Raw genomic sequence first — 1308 nt, forward strand, 5'->3', positions numbered from 1 at the left:
GGTTGACTGAGACTTAACCAAGCCTCAGTCGAATGATATAGTATATAAAAAGAAAAAGAAAAAACTGAAGAAAAGAATGTACAATTCTCTATGCAAGATCTAAGGGATATAGTATCGACTAAGACATAACGAAGTCTTAATCGGCGGAGACTTAGTAAAACTGATTTATAATGTGTACAGTCCAATAGTACAATCAACGGCTGACCAACTGCCACTTAGAGAGAAAATTGTAGTGCCATCATCAAAAACTTCCCAATTAGTTATATCAAACCACACAAGAAAAAACCCTAGTTTGACTCATTGTACATCAGTGTTGATGTACAGGCAACGCTCTTCAGATTTAGGCTGTGCGTCACGGCGGGGGCAGCTGGTTGAGATGAACCACACCACATTGTTAGACTGAACGAGTCATCCGCTGCCTAAATACTTCAGCTAGTCATGTGCTGCCGCTGCTCTACTCTCTCTCTCTCTGTACTCTTCTTATATACTTGTAACCCCTTTGTGGATGAATACAATGAGTTCGCAGGCTATTCTAGTGACTGCATGCACATTAGATATAATTTACACACATGAGGTGAGAAGCACGTGCCTGAAGATGGGTTAGTTCGTTGCTGCACTGTGCGTGAAGATGGATTAAGCCGAACTGCAGCCAGCAGGGGCCACTGCTACCTAGTAGTAATGAAATAAAATCGTTTGGGCTGGGGGAGGGCCACGGCCCCCTCAGGTCATAACATAGCTCCGCCGTTGCCTGGCGGCCTCGCCGACGAGCCTCTGTTCGTCGTCGGTGAAGGCGACCCACGCGGGGGTGACGCGGTTGCCCTGGTCGTCGGGGACGATCTCGATGGAGCCGTCCCGGTGTACGATGGCAATGCACGAGTGTGTCGCGCCGAGTGCGATGCCGAGCACCTCGTCGCCAGTCTCGCCGGACCGGCGCCTGCTCTCCGTGAGGAGGAAGCTCGATGCCGTGAGGGGTAGGAGGAGGAACCAGAGGACGAGCAGTGCCTCCACAGCACGACGAGCCATGGACTTGGCCCATGTCGATTTGGAGGACAGCTTTTTTCGAAAAGGGGCGCTTTATTACTTAAAGGATTTAAGCATTACACCCGGCCTCTGCATAACTAAGATGCGCACAGCCAAATAAGATCCTCTCACATAAAATAAAAATAAAGAGGCGAATTACAACGAAACATGTAGAGTCCGTATAACGCCTAATGTGGAGGGGGGCCAATCCTTAGATCATGCTGCCACTCATGTTGGGTAAAAGTATCCCTCGCCGTAGCCTCCAATCGTGTACACACCTCCGTAAAC

This window comes from Triticum dicoccoides, chromosome 2A (assembly GCF_002162155.2).
Source record: "Triticum dicoccoides isolate Atlit2015 ecotype Zavitan chromosome 2A, WEW_v2.0, whole genome shotgun sequence".
Taxonomy (NCBI): domain Eukaryota; kingdom Viridiplantae; phylum Streptophyta; class Magnoliopsida; order Poales; family Poaceae; genus Triticum; species Triticum dicoccoides.